This window comes from Cupressus sempervirens, chromosome 6 (genome assembly GCF_028749045.1).
Source record: "Cupressus sempervirens isolate cs-2001-9-10 chromosome 6, ASM2874904v1, whole genome shotgun sequence".
Lineage (NCBI taxonomy): Eukaryota > Viridiplantae > Streptophyta > Pinopsida > Cupressales > Cupressaceae > Cupressus > Cupressus sempervirens.
The window spans coordinates 488,812,319-488,834,044 of NC_143123.1; positions in this window are offsets into that span (position 1 = coordinate 488,812,319).

The window sequence follows — 21,726 nt, forward strand, 5'->3', positions numbered from 1 at the left end:
CCATTCTCATCTAGCTTGTTCTTGAATACCCATTTTGTGCCAATCACATTCTTGTCCTTTGGTCTAGGAACTAGGCTCCAAGTCTTGTTCTTTTCTATCTGCTGAATTTCTTCTTCCATTTCTTGTCATTGGCCTTGCATCTTTGTCTCCAATGATTTGATCTACAAGGTGGTGTCTTTTGACATATTTGGATAGTCTAGGCTCAGTTCTTGTAGCTATATTCTGTCTGTCAGCTTTAGTATCACTATATGCATCTCTATTAGGTATCTTAGCATCTCTTTCATGTATGCTAATCTCAAAGTCAGATTGTACATTTTCCTCATTTTGCAACTCAACATCTAAATGCAACTCATCATTCATAGGATGTGACTAGGTAGTTGTTGAAACTTATTTTTGACTTTTCGTATGATTTATAGCATCTTATTTAGTAGACATTCCTTCATAATAGTATGCAAATATCTTGTAGTCTTCTAGTTCTTTTGTAGTTTCAGCCTCATGTGCTTTTGTAAACTCATCAAAATTCACATTTTCACTTTCCATAATTTTTTTAGTGTTAGTAATTAAACACTTGTAAGCTTTACTTCTTATGGAGTAACCAAGGAATATACCTTCTTTGTTGTTTGCATCAAACTTTCCACTCCTAACATCTTTAAGAATATAGCATTTTCTTCCAAATACCTTAAAATATTTCACATTAGGTGGATGACCATACCATAGTTCAAAAGGTGTTGAGTGAGTACCTTTCTTTACTTCCACATGGTTCAAAGTGTATACAACAATGCTTATAGCTTCTCTCCAATAATTTAGAGCAAAATTTTTCTCCATCATAATTGTTTTGGCATAGTCCATTACAAATCTACTTCTTCTTTCAGCAATTCAATTTTGTGGAGGGGTCCTTGGTGCTGATGTATGTCTCTTGATTCCTATGTCATTGTAGAACATCTCAAACTCATGTGAAGTGAATTCATCTCCTCTATCTGATCTCAAACATTTCAAGCTCTTACATACTTCTTTCTCAACTCTTGCCAAGTACCATTTAAACATTTGAAATGCATCTGTTTTTTTTTAGAAACATGGCTATCATTATTCTAGAGTAATCATCAACAAGCAGCATTATATACCTATCTCCTTTGTAGCTTTTCACTTCAGTAGGTCCACAGAAGTCAATATGAACAATTTTAAATATTTCTTAGAGGTGTAAGCTTTACTTTTAAAGCTTGACTTTGTCATCTTGCCTAGCTGACATTGTTTGCACATTATATTTTCTAGTTTCTTCAACTTAGGCAATTTTTTAACTCTTTTCATGTTACTTATACTAAATAGATTATCATAGTTAACATGACATAATCTCTTGTTCCAAAGCCATACATCATCAAATTTTTCAATAAGAAAAGTTGTATCTTCCATATCCAAATAGAATAGATTACTCCTAGTTTGATCACCTTTTCCAATCAAGTTTCCATTTGTATCATATATCTTGGCTAATTTATTTTCAAACTCAACTTTGTACCCTAGATTATTCAATTGTGACACACTTAAAAATTTATAATTCAATCCTTCAACATGATAAGTATTGTCACATGAAATCTTGTCTATAAGCTTGATAGACCCTTTTCCTTTTAGTAAACATGGTGCATCATTACCAAATCTTACACTATTTTCATCATAATAGGTTAAGGTAATGAACTTACTTTTGTCTCCAATCATGTGATGTGATCATCCACTATCAATGATCCATTTACCATTCTTGTTCACACAAGTCATAAGTGTAGTAGCTTCAGCCTCATTTGATTCATCCTTTATTGCAACATATACCACTTAATCATAATTTTCATCAAAGTTATTTTCATCAGTAATGTAGCATGACTTCTTCTCTTTATCTCTGTAGTCTCTTCCATAATATTCTCTTCTATTTTTGTGCTTTTTCACTTCTTTGAAGTTCTTCTTCTATGTACATCTTGCTGCAATATGGCCAACTTCATTGCAATTGAAACAAATGATAGGCAGCTTATCTTTGAATTTACCTTTTCCTCTATGAAATCTTTTTGCCAGCAATGCTTCTAATTATTCAATGTCTTCATCATATGTGTTGCTATCACTGGATGCATACTTTATCTTTCTTTCCTTCTTCTTTGGCTTTACCTCCTCAAAATCCTTTAGTAACAATTTTTCTTTGAAAGTTGATTCAATACTTTCTGGTCTGTAGTTGTCAAAATTAGATAATCAAAAGCAATGAGTCTTCCTACCAAACCTTCAAGAGTTATATCATTTCTTGGCATACATCTTAACTCTAGGATTGCAGACACTCTAATGGCATACACAAGCAACAATGTTCTCAAGACTTTACTTAGCACAGTATCATCATCTATTTTACTAGTTACACCTTTTATTGCACTAACAACTTTTTTTATTCTAGCAACATATTGAGCAATGTTTTCAACTTCTTCCATTCTCATGTCATCAAACTTACCTCTGAGGCTCTTTGACTTGGCTCTTTGAACATTTGTGTCTCCTCCATAGATGGTGTTTAGGGCATCCCACATCTATTTTTCACTTTTAAGGTCTTTGATATCATCAAAATCAACATGGCTTAGGGTAGAAGCAATCTCCAACATCACCTGATTGTGCTCTTTCTTTTTCTTCAAATCTTCAGCAGTTAGAGCTCCTGTTGGATCAACATGTTCTGTTGTAATGCAAGTTTGTACATAATCTCCAAGTCCTCCAAGATGTAGCTTCATCAAACTTTTCCATGTAGGAAATTTATCTATGTTTAGCTTGGGTACCTCTATTTTTGACATCTTGATCTTTATGCTTTTAGTACCTTGAAACTAATCCTCTTAAGAAACTGTGCTCTAATACCAATTGTTAGAATTCTTTAGTATAACTGAGAGTGGGGGGGTGAATCAGTTATTCAAGGTCTAGATGTACAAAATAAAAATCTTCACAATTTAGTGAACCCTTCAAACTTTCTCAACCATGCAAGCATTATTGTGTGTTAACCAAAATTGATATGTTATTGTAACATTAACATGAAGGAATGTAAAACATAAAACACAACATATCCATCAATACACTTGATGCAATGATTTAACATGGAAACCCAATTTAGGAAAAACCATTAGTAACATGCTACTCCTTTTTCACTCTTTGGAAGTGATGCCCTATTAAAGAAAAACCCTATTAAAGGTTACAACACACACTATAAAATGTGACCCAGTTAAGGGATTTCAATCACCCTATTAAAAGTGAGCCTTGTTAGAGGACTTTTGGTCATTCACTTGGAATGCCACCCTGTTAAAGGATTTTCCAATGACTATTAAGTCAACCTCTCTCCAAAAGATTTACCCTAATCTGATAAAATTTTTAGAAAGTAACAGTAGAGTAAAATTGTTATATTACAACTTACAACCTTACTTGAAGATTATAGATCACTATTTAGTCCTCAACTCTACTTGGCTTCCTATCTTTGTAGTTTTGATAGCTTGTTCACCCTTAAATCATTCATCCTCTTCTAGCCTTCTTTCTTAGCTCACCATTGTAGACTTCTTCACTTGGGTTAGTTGATGAAGCAAACCCTCTTCTTTCTCCTTGTCAGATTTTTCCCATCCAAAACTCTCTGACCTCCATCCAACTTTGCTTCATGGCTAGACATCCCTACATATAGGAAATTAGAACTCTTTTTCCCACTCATTATCCATCTCAAAAATTAGAGTTTTTGATGGATTAGGTAAGATACAATGTATCTACCCCATATCTTGTCTTGTCTAGAAACTTCTCCTAGAATCCATTTGAATTCACCTCCAAAATGATTCACATAAGATTTTGTGCCTCCAACTCATCAATCTTATCTTCCTCCTAATTTACAAGTTCCAATAAAATAAACTTGTTGGTTTTTATTTGGAAAAACTTCAATCTTTATCATAATGCATCAGCTTGGCATTATTAATTTATTTATGCTCAGCACATACTGTGTTAATCAACATCAACTAGATTTTACTAGTGCTTAGCATCAACTGAAAATCACTCAACATCTACTAACTTGCTCGGCACCTATTAGTTTTCTTAGCATCCACTATAAATTGCTTTCACTTAGCTCCAACTAAGTTTTTACTCAGCTTGCACTACCTTTGCTCGACACCTTCTATCAACTTGGTCAAGCTTAGCAAATGAACTTTGTCCAACCTTATTCTTCTAAACTTTCTAAGTGTAGACAATCATTTTGTAACCTCAAGTAGATCATAAATACATTATGTTATCACTATCTTAATTGATTCTTGCACTTCAATACATAATCATAACTCAACCTTTCTTCTAGGTCCTTTTGTTACATCTTGTTGATCAAATCCTCCTCATCAAACAACTAAGTGATAGTGCTTAAAACATATAAGCAATTGTCTTACAAGCATATAGTAGGTTTGACATCAATGACAAAATAATGATTGAAAACACATAGTCTTCTTCAATAGTTTTCCTACTCAGGTGATCTTTTCAATCATATATCAACAAAGAAGACCCTAGAGTTAGTTCAAAGTTTCTACTAGTGGCTAAAGTTGTCAAGGAATGTGAGAAGATATGTGGAACAATGTGTAGTGTGCACAAAAGAAAAAGGAGGGGCTAGTAATGTAGGTTTGTAACAACCCTTACCATTCCCTAATAGGCTATGGGAGTGTATTAGTATGGACTTCATTGTGGGGCTACCTAAGAAAAAAGAGGTATGTGATAGCTTCTATGTAGTGGTGGATAGATTTAGCAAGATGGGTCATTTCATACCTTGTAAGACTACTCATGATGCTAGCCATATAGCACATTTGATCTTTAAGGATATTGTGAGGATCCATGGACTACCCCTAAGCATTATGTTAGATAGGGATGTCAAGTTTATGAGTCATTTTTGGAAAACCTTGTTGACTAGGTCAAGGACTAATCTATCTTTTGGATCATCTTACCATCCTCAGACTGATGATCAAACCGAGGTGGTCAGTAGGACATAGGGTAACTTATTAAGGTTCCTAACTAAGGAATAGGGTCAAATATGGGATGTGATTATTCATCAAGTAGAATATGCATATAATGACAGTGTGAATAGGACAAAAGGTAAAAGCCCATTTAAGATTGTTTTTGGGATGCATTGAAGGGGTGTGTGTAAACTTAGAGACCTTGGAGCTATGGAATACAAGCATGGTTAGGCTGAATACTTCACTTAGACCATGAAGGAGATTCAAGATTTGGTGAAGAAGACCATACAAGAATCTAGCCAAAGGATGAACACTAAAGTGGATGAGAAGAGAAGGGATGTCCAATTAGTAGTAGGTTATTATGTCATGGTACACTTAAACAAATCTAGGTTGCAGAAGGGAGTACCTACCAAACTATAGATGAAGAGAGTGACACCCTACAAGATCATATCTAAATATGGAGCTAATGCATACAAGGTGGATTAGCCTAGTAAATTGAACATCTCATCAGCCATCAATGTAGCAAACCTAACCAAGTTCAAGGGGCCTCTAAGTGAAGTAGATGGGAAAATATCTAATGTCCTAGATCCCAAGATGAAGCAAAAGGTAGAGAGCATACTAGATCAAAGAATCAAGAAGATTGCTAGGCACAAGATGTACATGAAATACCTCATCAATTAGAAGAGTAAACCAGAGTCAGAGGCAACATGGGTTGTAGATATATTTTTCTAGAAGATGGACATAGTTGATGGTATGTTTTCTATAAGAGTGACATGATTTACTCTTGTGGGGAGCATGGTGCAGGAGCACCTAGGTAAGGCTATCTAATTATTGACCTTATGGTCAGACTCTATGTTAGTTAGTGCCAAAAAACTTAATCATTTGGTTGGTTACATTGTTGCCTAGTTAAATTATTGTCAAGCACCACAAAGTTAACCATGTAGATAGTGTCAACTAAGCCAGCATGGAGTTTTAATAAAGAAGAGGAGATAAGATAGTGTTGACCAAGCTAGCTGTGTTAACCAAGTTGAATGAATGTAGTATTAATTGAGCTTCTATTCTAGCTGAGTTGTTGTAGTGTCAACCAAGCTCTATAATTTTTTCTGAGTCATTCATGTTAACTGAGTTCACACCTACTCCTGAGTTATCAATGTGGACTAAGCACCAGTGTCAATTGAGTGATAAAATTTTCCAAGTTGACTATGTTGCCTAGTTTTAGAATATCACCCAAGTAGACTTTTGAACCTGAGTATCAGCATTGAGCCAACTTAGTGAAGATTTTTTGATATAATGTTGTAGCCAACTTCATAAGGTAATTATTTGGATTGGTATATTTGAGAGATATCTTGTCTTATCCAGATGAGCATAAGAGTGCATGAAATATGAAGAGTATATGAGCTTAAAGGTCTACAAGCAATATAATGAAAAGTAGAGTCTCATCCACCACATTAAGGTGATCTTTCTACATCAAAGAAATCTCATTCAGCAAACTAAGTTGTAGATTAGAGATCAGCGACTAGTTCATCCTAATAGGTGCATCAATCAAATCCTCTAACAAGGTGGGCTTAACAGTCTTATGAAAAATCTCCTAACCGAGTAAATAATTCATTGTATTGTATAAATCCTTTCATAAGGTGGACTAACGATCTTTATTGCTCCTAATAGGGCAGATCACCAAAAATTATCATTTATAAGCCTTAATAGGCCAACTTTATACTGCAATACTAAAGCTTGTGGGTGTAGACACCTAAATCTAATTACATCATTAAGTAATCATATTTAGCCATATCCTAGGACATTATTGATTAAATATTTACTATTTAATTAATTAATTTTTATCCCCTAGTTAATTAATTTATTTAATTAACTATAGTCCAATTGATAAAATCAAATGATCACCCAAAATCATTTATCAATTAAATCCCTATTCCTCTATTAAATTGGATAAATTATCAAATCTATTCAATTTAATTACATACTCCCCATTTTATTAAATAAATCATTTAATAAAATATCTAAAATCCTAAGAGCCTCCCTAAACCCTATCCTAACCCCTAATCTAACCCATTCACCCATACTAACCTCACTTAGCCTCCTAACTAATCCATCTCATCAAAGCTAAATCACACACCCTTAACCCCCCTTCTAAGCTAATCCTAAACCTCTACTACTCATGTGCACAATCATAAACATGGGTTAAGACTTGCTAACCCAAGCCAAAGTCAACAAATATCTTCTCCCCTCACCCTCCAACATTTATGACTCTTACACCTCTCCTATCCTCACTCATGACTCTTACATACTCAACCACCCTCATCAAGCCTTTGACCAACCCTTATCCTATCCTCTCACACTCATCCTCCTTGTGACAAGTGTCACCTCCCCATTGGTGCTAAACTAGCACAATCCTTGTGCTCCCTTTTGAGTGCATCCTGACCCTCCCTCACCATCTCATCATCTTGACATCTTGGCCCTCCATTTCTCCAACCCTTGGCCTATAAATTGAACCTCCTCCCTTCACAAAATAATATATCCTTCATGCAAATTTATAATGATATTTTGAGAGCACACACACTACCAAAATACGATTATAATGACAAAATCACTCCATGACTCCATTGTTGCAATCTTATTTCACTCACCCCATCCATCCATTTGAAGGTTGAGCTATACTTGTGAGCACACATACCTTAAATCAAGGACAAATCTATTGTATCATTGTGTTATACCATTTGGAGCTTACCATTCTTGGTTTACCTCCATTTGTGGTGATAACAAATCAGTCCTATCTTAAGTGTTTACTCATTTTAGTATTGTTAATACTTTCTTTAATAGCTAGTATTCATGTTCCACTACTAAACTAGGTGATATAGTGGGTATCATCCCCACCCCATTTTTACTTTTTATTTGGAAGGTTTCTGGGTTACCAAATATTGTGTCAATTTTTATGAATATTTTATTGCTTTCAATATTTCATGCATGCAATTAGATTAGATTAGTTTATGAAGAGTTAATTGGTGAATCAAAATTAAATTTTTATTGGTTCTTATTCCCCCCCCCCCCCCAAGCCACCTAGCATTTTCTACATTTCTAATAACTGGTATTAAAGCATTTGGTTCTCACATTAGAATTTTAGTAGCTTGAGAAAATATTAGAGGTCATGAAAGTGTACAAATTAGAGAAAGTTATTGAAAATGAAAAGTTAGATATGTAGATGGTCATGGATCAATTCAAGAAATTGAAGCAGAAACTCTCTAAATCCTTGCAAAGAAGGAAAGAACTAGCAGCATAGATGAATGATAACCTCTATATAGAAGAAATAATTGAAGACATTTGTCAAGAGTAAAATGTAGATGAAATTGATGCAGCAATTAAAGACTTACTTGAAAAGAATCTTACTCTTCATGAAGAAGTTAGAAATTTGAAAAGAGAACAAGAAATTCAATCAGTCAGAATGTGTGAAGACATGTAACAAAAGGACATAGATAAATAAGAGAAAATATTAGTAACAAAAAAGATAGAAGAAAAGGATAGTGAAATTCAATGCCTATCTCGTCAGCAAGAGTATTCGATAAATCAACTCAATTGTGCAAATCAAGAGCTTGTCAACTTAAGGACAGAAAATACAATATTGTAGAATTATCTTAGCATAGAATGGTAAACCAATGAAAGAATAATGAAATATTAAGAAATCATGAATCAATTGGACAAGAAAACTCAATTCAGACACAAAGGCAAAGTTGGATTAGGCTATACAAATGAAGGTGAATCATCTCAACAAGGAGCTCAGAAGAACAAAAGACCTACATGTAATCATTGTGGAAAGATAGGGCATACATCAAACAAGTTTTACAGTAATGGTAAATCAAAATTTAGTGGAAAATGTTATATTTGTAACAAAAAAGGTCATAGAGCAAGTGAATACACTGAGAAAATGTTTTAATTGCAACAAAAAAGGCCACACACAAATCTTCAAAATGCAAGATGAAGAAATGGAATCTAGTAGAATAGATTGTGAAAGTCATCTTTGTTTGGGATTATAACACATGGTGTAGATATAACTTATGTGGTAAGTATGAACACATTAGAGAAAACTACATAAGAATTCACATGACAAAGAGAGATCTTACAAAGAGATGTTTTGTATGTGTTAGAGAAAATTTTAGTTCCCCAGTTTTGAACTTCAATTTGTTGTCAAGTCAGGTCCAATCAATTCAATGTTCATGTCTAGATGATGACTAGGAAGGATTTTTATCTCATCTTCCCTCATTTAGATCTTAACCGAGTAGGAAGTCAATGCTTATTTGTCTGCTAGGTGTGTCTAGATGGGTGGGTAAGTGTCAAGCATACCCCATAGATGAGATGAAAAGTATCTATTTGATAAAGCTCCAATGTATGTTTGAAGACTCTCATCCTAATAGTTTAGTTGGAGGAAATATCACATTAACACAAAAGAATATGGCAAAAAGAATGGCACAGTCTAAGCAAACAAGTTCATCTTTGAGAGTAAAGGAAACAAAACTAAGCTCACTGGAATTGCACACAAGGCCATGGAAGAAGGTTGAAGTGAAAGAAATTTGATCAATCCAGAGTAAGCAGTGTAAACCTTTAAAAATTCTCAATCTATTTAACAATGGTGAATATCCTAGTCAAAGGTGGCAAGAATGAAGGTTGAAATCAAAACAATGGTGCAAAATACATCTGGAGGTCCATGTCACAAGTTGGAAAGTCAATTTCCCTTGGAGACTAAGTCTAAATCACCAGATGGGATAAAGATCGATGGATATGATTTAAAGATCTAACTTAAAGTGCCATAAATGTGAAGCTAAAGATCATGCAGATCTGATGGTGCTCATATCCCCACAAAGGAAGATGCTCATCAAATAATTTTCACTGTATGATGGGAGTTGTAGATTTCCCCAGGCTTACAAAGGATGGGCCCAGTCTAAAAATTCATCTCAAGCATCCACTTAAGCTTAGCTAAACAGATGATGCTCTACATGAAGATGTACACCATGGAGTAGTTAAAAGGTCAATAGGGAATGAATGAATGCCATATACACAAGATGTTATCATATTATAGTTTCCTACATCAATAAATGTCCACTAAGCTACCAATATACCTGGTGACTCATGAAAATTGGTTAATCATGCATGACCTTAAGTTTTTGTTCTTATTATTATAGCTACAACAATGAAGATTGCTTCTTTGATGTGTTCTACGATGAAGGAAAGGAGGCTATTAACAATTCAAAATAAATATCACCATAGGTCTTAGGGATCAAGATTATCACTAAGCATGGGAGACAAAACTCAGTTATAGTGATGAGCAATGAGAAATTTCTATTGCCACAACCATCAGCAATCATCGGCATGTCAAATGAGAAAAACTTAGTTATATCGAAGGATGATGAGGTTTTTGGCATAGGTCATAGTGATGTGGAGATCGAGCTCATGGTACACAAAAGAGAAGATATCATTATATCCTATAGACATGATCTTATCAGAGGCTAGATTGAGTAGTAAGATTTTGTGGCAATAAGAAATGAAAATAAGACATTGCTATGTGTTATAGTGATAAACTAGCAAAACACTATTTTCATTTTGGGAGTTTTCAAGCAAGAACATGAAGACCCTCCGCGATCCCCTGAGATTTGCTTCCATATTGTACAAGATCAATTTTCAACATTCAAGCTCAGATATGAACTAATATAAATTATAAAAGGGTGACAAAGCTTAATGAATGACATTATGAGGTGTTGAAGAGTTGTAGTAACAGATAGATACAACCAAGAACATTGCCAAAGTCTTTGCTAATGGCTCATTAGATACACAAAGGTCCATATTAATAGACACAAAAAGTTCAGCCCAATCATTGCTACTACCTTTTGTAACCGCTAAATGGCTTCTTTGTTGTGGGTCATTATAGTAAAGAAGATGAATCAGTTTAGATGTTTTTTGTAAAGGTCCATCTCTAATTTCTATATGTATTCTTTTGAAAATCAATAGAATGGATTTGAAATGTACCCTTATATTCTTCCCCCATAGTAGAGACTATTGAGTGAGACTCAAAGGGTTGTGGGGAGGGATTTGATGATGTTTGGTGACTATTTTTCCTATCATTGTCTCTTGTTTGTCAAGCTAACATGCATGTAGGTTAGTCCTTCTAGATTGTAGGACAAATACTTGTGAAGCTACTAGTATTTGGGCTAGTTAGAGTGTTAGTGTAGTGTTAGTATTATGGGTATTCAAAGTGCTATCTTTCATAGGAATTTCTTCTCTTTTCCAAAGTTGCATAACATTATGCATCTACAATGTGAAGTTAGGATTAAAGTGTGTTGGGAGTTTTCCACTAGGCAACCTTGACTAGTTAGAGAGCCACTTAGAGCCATGGATGTTGTTATTCCATTGCATCCCCTTGCATCCCATAGGCTTAGATACATTTAGTAGGAGTAGAGTTAGTGTTAGACCTAAAACCTCACCTAGGTTGCTTATGTCTATGATCATCTTGGTTAGCCTCTTATGTTCTTAGGTTAAGATCATACCCCTAGTTACCCTTTTGATCATATAAAGACATAATTCCAAGTATATCTTACACATAGGGGAACTATACCCTTCAATTTAGGGATTAGTGACATAGGAATGTACTAATCCAATCTATTGGAGATAGCTTGTTTCTCATCACCTTGAGCATAAGGAGCCAGTCTAAAATCAAATCAAGGTGAGGGACAAACTATTTACTAATAGTATGCAAAGAACTTGGACATCTAGCAAAGAACTATATGAACTAAGCTATAGTTGAAGATGAAAAGAAAGAAAAGGTTGACAATATCAGAAGTCAAATGAGGTAGCAATGGGTAAAGAAAACTCCACAGAATGCAAGTTAAATTCATGATAATGTTGACACCCAAGACAATAAATTGGATGACTCAATGATTTGAAGCTAATCATCCATGGAGATCACTAGAACTATGATTTAAAGAAATTTCTTACATCAATTTTAGGAAGCAAGAAAGAAGATCCAAATCAGTATTTCAAATGCACTGGGATCACCAAGTTGATGTCAACATCTTAGACTTTTCTGAGAAAATTAAATAGAAGGTTATTTCTCACCAAGCTTCACCAAGTTTGAAGACCTAAATGATCATAGATATAAAAGGAGTTCTAAGTTGAAGTTTTGAATTAAAAATCTAAGTTGAAAATATGAGTTAAAGATCTGAGTTGAAGATAAAGGTAGTAGCTAAGCTTCTCACACATGTTGAGTTAATAGGCTATCACTAACCTATCTATAGTATGATGCATTCATGGTGACTTAAAGATAATTTTTGATCAAAAGGAGGAAACAATCTTTTTTTTTTTCACCGTGATTTCTAGAGTGAATAGAGAAAAGTGATCTTGTGCCCCCAGGATGTTCAAAGCAATTTAGAGAAAATTTGTCAAAGATTATTGAATCATCATCAAGCATAATGGCATCCTCATCAAGCAGCAAAGTCAAGATGCCTATAGACCCAAAGTTCAAACTTGGTCCTATGATTGCAAAGGAATTGGACCCAATTAGTGTGCAATCATAGATTCCACCAAATATACTAGTAATAGATGACATTAGATCCTACTATCACTATTTAATTCAATAATTAGGAACTTTAGAGATGAATGAAGGATAAGAATCATTGTGTGGGGATGGAAACCTGAAACCTAGGCACAAACACCTGGAATTAAAGGGTTTGACCCACATTTCGTATATGCTAAGGAATTTTTAGATTTCGTGGATCAGGTTTATCCTATTTCATGTTTTTGATATGTAATTCTAGCTCAATCAATCCATCAAGATCACAAAGAAAATGATTCACAGGGTTACCAAGTTTCTCATGCTTGATAAAGCTAAGACAACTAAAACCCTAGGTTAGGTTGAGATGGAAAAGAAGAATCTCACCGAGTGGGATGGTAGAGGAATGAAGTTGAATTATGTTATGGACATCGAGATAAAGTTTGGTATTCATGTGATTGCACAAAATATTTGCAGTTCTAGCTAACCAAATAATGTTGCATGTGAAGTTGTGGACTTGGCCTTAAAGGTGGTGAAGAACAATCTTCCTTTTGACCTTGTCGAGTTATAGCTAACTCAATTGGGCAAGAACATGGAAAGCATCCGAACATCAAAGACCAATCCATGTAAGTTTGGATCACTCCTAGTATGTTTATTCTTTTATATTTAGGAGTTTTTCCCTTCAAAAGGCACTATAGTATGGAAGAAAGATAGACCTATTTTAAATCAAATTAATGGGTTCATAACTGAAATGGGAGACAATTTTGAGGGCATCATGGATGCATATTTTGAAACCTTCAAGGAAAGTATGCAAAGTAGATTGAGAATCCCTAAGCAACTAGTGGATGATTATGAACATGACATATGTTTCCTTGTGGATTGTGATAAGGTAAACATTCAGGCAATCAGTCCTAGAGTTACATGGGTAAAACCTCTTGGATATGAGGTAAACATTGATGATACTAAGGATATCATAAAGGCTCTTATCAATGAGCCTATGGACCCTAAAGCACCCTATTTTGGAACCTTTGAAGAGGCAAAAACCAATATTTCTCTTGAGATCAAGATTCCTTAGATTCTAAAGAGAGTAAGGAAGAAGATAGATAAAAATGAGAAGGAGAATGTGAAATTTGGTTCCCCTCTTCTACTCATAGAAGGTAAGCATGATGACATTAAAGATGAAGAAGAAGCAAAGGAACATGAAGAGGAAGAATAATTAGAAGAAGAACCACCCAAGAAGAAGGGTAAATCTATAGCAAGGATAACTACAAGAACTCCTACCTTTACCTCTAGCAAACCCACCACAACAAGGAAGAAGCTCACACTTACAAATGAGGATGAAGATGAAGAGTAGCAAATATCATTCAAAAGGCCTGCCCTAACCTCTAAAGATAGACTACAATGACTCAAAGAAGAAGGTATGGTAAATTTCAAATTTCTTAAGTATGAAACTAGAAATAAAGAGGAACATAAGAAAATAGAAGTCTTAATGGAGAGATTGACAAAGTGGAAATAATCTCTGATTGAACTAGTCAGTCAAGTTCCCTATGTTCTGCTTAAGGGAGTATCACATCATTGGAAAAATGCAATAAATGTTGCTAGAGAAATTTGTGATCAAACCTTGAGAAAGGTAATACCAGACATGTTAGATAAAAAAGTAAAGGAGTCATTGAAAACACATGAAAAAGCATTAACCCCTAAGTTTAATGCACTCCTAATTTTGGCAAATGACATTGATTCTATTGTGAAATCCAATACAAATGCATAGAACAATATATATGGACTGAATGTTCCAAATCCCATTGAAGAAGTTGTTCAAGTTGATGATGTAAATAATGATGAAGAGGACATGGAAGATGAAGCAATCAGTGAGGATCTACTTGGAATTTAGAATATTGAAGATTCAAATCTAGAAAATATTGCAAAAGAGGTTATGGCCTCCCTCCCTAACTCCCTGAGAAAAGAATTGGTAACATCAAGCTTAGAGGGGACAACATCTAAGTCACGAGAAATTGGGTTAAACATTGTTCAACCAAGAACTCAATTAACTATTGGATTTGTCTTACTGAGTTTAGAGAGGAGTATGATTTTCATTGTTTCATATACTAAGCTACAAGCTCCACTCATCCTAGATTCCAACCAAACCAAGTTACAATAAAGCATTATAAGTACTTTTTCTATTGTTGATGTTTCTCTAGTTGGTCATGTTTCTATTGTTGTAAGTGATTCCATAATAAGTGCAATGAAATTTGGTGCCAAGCCTCAACCAAGCACCAGAATTCAAGTAAAGGTAAGGAAAAAATTCCTTTACCTATTCCAAAGGGAAAAGGAAAAGCAAAAGAAGTCTTCATTGATGAATTTGATCTAAAAGAAGACATAGTGATTCCAGATTGGGGTCTCTCTAATCTTACTCCTGATTAGATGGACACTCTTGGAGAACTTTGGAAGAAAAAGACCAGATAGCAGAAGTTGAAAGTAGAGAAGAAGAAAAGAAATCAAGTGCTTGAAGACTTCAAAGGTATATTCATTAATATATTAAGCATTGAAGTTGATGAGAATAAATCTATCTTAGACCAAATGTTTAACATAGTTCACAAGTTTAATGAAGATTTGAATGGTCAAGAAAAGATACTACAAAGGGCAAAGAGAAAATTTAAGAATAAAGTTTTGACTAAAGTGGCATAGAAGATTGCCATAGATCAAGTGGAAATATCTACTATTCTTAATTATTTTGAGAGCATTGTAAATAATCTTGTTTCTTTTTTTGTAAAGTTAAGTGATACTAAAAATTTTACCAAGGAAATCAGAGACAAGTTGTCAAAGAATGATATTGATTTGAAGGCAAGTGCAAACCAGTTGTCACTTGACTCGAGTACTAGCTTAGTACATTTTGTTAAGATTAGGTATTTTATTGACTTGTAGGAAAAATTATTGAGAGAAGAAGAGAGAATCAGGGCTACACTATCAAAAATTCAAAGTATGATAATTCCTAACATGGATGTAATACAGAAACACATTGTTCATGCAAAGCCATCAATCCATGACAAAAAATTCTCTATTGTTGATCATATGAGGAAATTTTTAGTTGAAGTTTAGATAGCTTTTCATACTTGATGCAAGGAAGGATAGGGAAAACTAGGGCCAATGGAACACCCAGCTCTCTGAACCACCCTGCAAGAGTTAACACAACAGAAGAAAATGCAAAGAACAACAACCAAAGGAGGAAGAAGAGTAAAATACTTTTATTGTTTCTTCAAATATTCAACATAAACACCTAGCTATAAGGCCTTCTAGGTTATGGAAAAATAAAAATACATTTTATTCAAAGATCCAATAGCAAATTTGCACTTTCTAGTTCTACTCTACAGTCCTATTCAAAATTGCCTAACTCTTAACTTCCCTAGCTCGTAGCCTAAACACTCTATTTATACTAGCCAAAATGGCTTATAGATAATTATATAACATAGATAAGACACAAGTTACTCTCAGAAAATATTAAATGAAAATATACCTAACATTAAATACACAAGTTAGCCTACATCAACAATTAACTATCCTGAAATAGATGTTCGAGAAAAATCACAATATCTCCTAGCTCCAATTGAGTTAGAACTCGCACTTAAAACTATGGCTAGATATCTAGGTCCTATAAAATCCCTTAAGTGTGAAAATTTTGATTCATCAACAAAAAGTGTGCATCCATTTTGAAAGTTGAGCACAAAAAATTGTCATGCAGAACTGCCAGAAATTGATACTTTAGAAGAATTCCCATATCTCCTAGCCTATAAGGATTTAGAAATTTCACTCTTGAAAATAGATATTAATCTAGGCCCTCTTCAATACTTGAATTTTACATCCCTTCATTAATTATGGAACATTAGCTACATAGTCTGCAATAGGCACCCAAAAACCAAAAAATACAGCTTTAGTAGAACCCAGTTTCAATAGCAAGATAAAAACTAAAAACATGCAGGATAGTAGTGTAACCGAAGATGCTCCTACATTATACAACTAGGGTTGGAAGAAATGATTCTCTTGAATTATTGAGATGTCATGACCTAAGCTAAATTCAACTCAAATTGAGAAATCCATGAAGCATCTTCCATAGGTCTGTTCTTCCATTTCACCAGATATTCATAATAATTTTTTTCCCTTGTGCTCTTACCAATTCTCTAATCCAATATCTATTCAACTTCTTCAATATACTTCTTAGGATAGTCCTCTGATACAAAAACTTCATCATTTGACTCATGATACTTGTATAAATTAGCAACATTGAATATAGGAGATATATCAATGTCATCAGGTAATTCAACTTCATAAGCATTTATACTATCAAACTTCTTCATCTTCATCTTACTATATGTTCCAACTGGAAATCTTCCTTTCTTTAAATGAACCATCACCTCATCGCCAACTTGAAGATCATGATGTCTCCTAGACTGATCAGTATTCTCCTTATACTTCTGATTACTTTTTTCTATCCTCAATTTCACTTCCTTATGCAAAGATTCCATATAATCAACAAATTCTTCTCCTGCATCACTTATCTTTTCTTCCCTACCAATTTCTCTCAAATCTAATACTCCTCTATGCTTCATTCTAGTAACAATCTCAAAAGGTGTCTTCCCTGTACTCTTATTCACATTATTATTATATGCAAATTTAGCTTGTACTAATACCATCTCCCAATTACTTGGCTTATTCCCAACTAAACATCTTAGCAAATTACCCAAGCTTCTATTTACAACCTCTGTCTTCCCACCTATCTATGGATGGAATGTAGAACTAAACTTCAATTCAGTGCCCATCTTCTTCCACAAAGTCTTCCAAAAATAACCAACAAACTTGTTGTCTCTATTAGAAATAACACTTCTTGGTAATTAATGCAATCTTACAATCTCTTTAAAGAAAAGTTCAGCAACATACTCAGCATCTGAATGAAATGAGCCATCTTAGAAAATTTGTCCAGAAAAACAAATATAGAATCATACCCCTTCACTATCTTAGGTAATCCAAGAACAAAATCCATACTAATGTCACTCCAAGGTTTCTCAGGAATAGTAATAGGTGTATACAAACTAGTATTTTGACTCACTCCTTTTGCAACTTGAAAAAATTTACAACTCTTTACAAATTTTTGAACATCCTTATACATTTGTGGCCAATAATACTTCTCTTTTAGCAAACTCAATGTCTTATCAATTCCAAAATGCCTAGCTAATCCACCACTATGTTTTTACTTATTCAGATTCAAACTCATAGAAATTTTAGAAATACACAACTGAATACCTTTGAAAAAAATATCTTCTCGAATAAAATATTCATCATACTGACTGATGTGATTGGTTAGATTTGGTGCTTTGCACTCTCTCCATGCCTTAGAAAAATTAGGATCAGCATCATACAACTCTTTCATTTCATCAAAATCAAGAACTTCAACCTTCATTTTAGTCAAAAAAGAATGTCTTCTACTCAGTGCATCAGCAACTTTGTTAGTAACTCCACTTTTGTGCTTAGTGACAAATGTAAAATTTTGCAAGTACTCAACCCACTTTATATGTCTCTGATTCAATTTATGTTGACTTCCCAAATATTGTAAAGCTTTATGATCAATATACAACACAAACTCCTTAGGAATCAAATAATGTCTTCACTTCTTCAATGCTTGAACACTAGCATAAAACTCTTGATCATAAATAGAATACTTCCTTTTAGCATCATTCAACTTTTCACTAAAGAAAGAAACAGGTTTACCTTCTTGACTTATTATAGCTCCTATTGCATTACCACTTGCATCACATTCAACTTGAAATATTTTGTTGAAATTAGGCAAAGCCAATATAGGTAATTCAACAACCTTTTATTTCAAAGTCTCAAAACTCTTGTCAGCTCCATGTGTCTACTTGAATTCTTTTTTATCTCCTCTCATTGTCTCAGTCATAGTATTACAAACAGCACTGAAATTCTTTATAAACTTTTTGTAAAAATTAACCAAACCATGAAATGATCTTACCTCACCCACATTCTCAAGTTTAGGCCATTCCAAAATTGCTTTAACATTCTCAGGATCCATCTTCAATCCATTAGTTGAAATAACAAATCCAAAATACACAATCTCCTCTTGCATAACACTTTTTTAGATTAATCAACAACTTTTCCTCTTTCAACCTCTACAATACTTGTCTAATATGCTCAAGATGTTCTTCCTTACTCTTACTAAATATCAGAATGTCATCCAAATAAACAATCACAAACTTACCCAAAAATCTTTTTACAACTTCATTCATCAACCTCATGAAAGTACTAGGTGCATTAGTCAAACCAAAAGGCATAACCAACCATTCATACAAACCATCTTTTGTCTTGAAAGCAATCTTCCATTCATTACCTTCTTTGATTTTGATCTGATGATAGCCACTCTTCAAATCAATCTTGGTAAAATACTTTGCTCCACTCAAAAAATTCATTATGTCATCCATCCTTGTCATAGAAAACCTATATTTCACTCTGATTTTATTAATAGCTCTAAAATCAATACACATTCTCCATTCTCCATTCTTTTTAGGTGCTAATATAGTAGGTACAACACATGGACTCAAACTTTCTCTGATCAAACCTTTCTGTAACAATTCATGCACTTGTTTATTAAGTTCTTCATTCTCTATAGATGTCAATCTATATGGTGCTTTGTTTGGAAAACTAGCTCCAGGAATCAGATCCATACAATGACTTATACTTCTTACTGGAGGTAAACCATTAGAATATCATTAGCAATAATATCCTTATATTCATTTAGAAATTCTTCAATTTCTACTATCACACCAACTTTTACTGCTTGACCATTACTACCAACACTCGGTCCTCTAGGAACTATAGAAAAGAAAACTTGGTTCTTCTTTCCTTCCTTTTCAAATGTCTTTTCATTAACCATGCAAACTTTTATTTTAGTACAATTGACCTCATCTAGAATTTCAATCAAAGGCAGCAATGTTTGTTTCTTCCCATTTACCCATAGAGTATATTAATTCAATCTTCCATCATGTACAGCATATCTACCATATTGCCAAGGTCTACCCAACAAATTATGACATTAATCCATGGGCATAATATCACACAAAACATCATCAAAGTAATATCCAATTTTGAACTTCACAAGGCATTATTCACTTACCAATATCTTATGCTCATCTTTGATCCAAGAAACATGATAAGGTTTGGGATGTTTCAGCCTCTGCAACTGCAACATTGTAACTAGCTCTTCTAATACCAAATTTGTAGAACTTCCACTATCAATGATCACCTTACAACATTTTTTAGCTATCTTACATCTGGTCTTGAAAAGACTTCTTCTAAGGACAGGTTCCTCATCGCTTCCTTAATTACATAAGGTTCTACTCACCGTTAGATTTTCTCTAGCCTCAGGTCCACTTGGTGAACTCTCAATGTCTACTTGAATCACAACATTTCTATTATTTTTCCCACTTTTAGTAAATCTACATTCAAAATATCTATGCCCTTCTTTACCACATCTGAAACAATTACCATGGAAACCACCTATAGGATAAGAATTGCATCTTCCTTAGTAAGATTTAGTACCTCCTCGGTATGAGCTACCACCTTTCCATTTGGTCTTGTCTTTGTCATCATTCTTCCATTCATATTTGCCTTTATCCTACAAAAAATTGTTAGATCTACCACCTTCACCATAAGATCTATCTTTGCCTCTTTGGAATCTACCACCTCTACCTCTTTATCTTTGTCCATGCTTCTTTGTTAAGATCTCCTCAACTTTCAAGGTATATTGATATGCTTCCTCCACTCTTTCCAACTTCACAAAACTTATTTCATCTTGAATTTCAAATATCAATCAATTTATGTACCTTGAAATTTTCTCAACATCATCATCCACATGTCCAGATTTGATGTCCAATCTATAGAATTCCTCAGTATACTCTTTCACAGTCATGTCTTTTTGCTTCAAATTTTGCATCTTTCTCAACAAGTTAACTTAGTAATCAGTAGGAAGGAATTTTTTCTTTACCTTGTTCACCATTTTTGGCCAAGTTTTGATCTTCCCCTTTCCTCTCCTTTGTCTATCAGTTCTCAAATGCTCCCACCATAGTGAAGCATGACCTTTCAGCCTAGTAACTACAATCTTCATCACCTTGCTATTATTAAGAGTGTTTTTATACTCAAAGAACTTCTCCATATCTGAGATCCAATCTAGCACAAATTAGTATCCAATTTTCCATCATAAGGAACAACTTCTACAATAAGATTTGAATTTTTCCTAGACAACACCCTCAACAATTTTTCCTCATCTTGATCTTCTTCAAGTTCTAGATTCAAGTTTGGTGTTGCTGCTTCATCATCACTTGCATCATCAAGATGTGCTCCTCTCTTCTGGGCTGTATCCATAGCATCTAATTAGGCTACAATTTTTCTCAATTGATCCAATATAGCATTATCAACATTTCCTCTACAATGAACCATTTTTACAAATTAGGTTCCTGCAAGATCGTAACCCTCTGCAAGTTATATGTCAAATATGCAGATGTGTAACCCTACAACGAATATCCAAAATAAGGTTCTACACAATCCAATCTCCGCAAGGATGAACCTCAAGCTCTGATACCACCTGAAAAATGGAAGGATAGGAAAAACTAGGGTGAATGGCACACCCAGCTCTCCAAACCACCCGGCAAGAGTTAACACAATAGAAGCAAACACAAAGAACAGCAACCAAAGTAGGAAGAAGAGTAAAATACTTTTATTGTTTCATCAAATATTCAACATACATGCTCAGCTATAAGGCCTTCAGGGTTATAGCCAAACACAAATACATTCGCATTCAAAGATGCAACAGAAAATTCACAATTTCCAGTTTTGCTCTACAATCCTCTTCAAAACTGCCCAACTCTTAATTGCCCTAGCTCCTAGACTAAATACACTATTTATATTAGCCAAAATGGCTTGTAGATCATTCTAGAACTTAGATAAGCCAAAAAAATTCTCTCAAAAAATATTAAATAAAAATAAACCTAACATTAAATACACAAATCGGCTGGCATCAGCAATTAACTATCCTGAAATCAATGTTCGAGAAAAATCATGACATCTCCTAGCTCCGATTGAGTTAGAACTTGCACTTAAAATTGTGGGTAGATATCTAGGTCCTCTATAATCCCTTAAGTGTGAAAAGACTAATTCATCAAGTAAAAG